Raw genomic sequence first — 317 nt, forward strand, 5'->3', positions numbered from 1 at the left:
GGGGAGGGACACGCGGCGCATGCGCGCTGGGGGAGGGGGAGAGCCGTTGGGGACTGTAATTCTGTGGGTCATGGATGGGGCTGTCCTAGAGGCCCCATCTTCAGTGAAGACAGACGATGGGGTTGGGGTGGGTGAGCTGGAGTCTAGAACACCAGGAGCCTGGGTACTGGGTTAGGAAGTTGAGGTGTGGACCACTGACCAGCTGGGGTTGAGGTGAGGAAGGGCTTAAGGACTCCAGAGGCCAGGCAAAAGATAGGAGCCTAGTGGGGCTCGGTGTTAGAAGTTGGGAGGCAAGGAGAGCCCTACCGAAAGGGAAA

This window comes from Mastomys coucha, unplaced genomic scaffold (assembly GCF_008632895.1).
Source record: "Mastomys coucha isolate ucsf_1 unplaced genomic scaffold, UCSF_Mcou_1 pScaffold5, whole genome shotgun sequence".
Taxonomy (NCBI): Eukaryota; Metazoa; Chordata; class Mammalia; order Rodentia; family Muridae; genus Mastomys; species Mastomys coucha.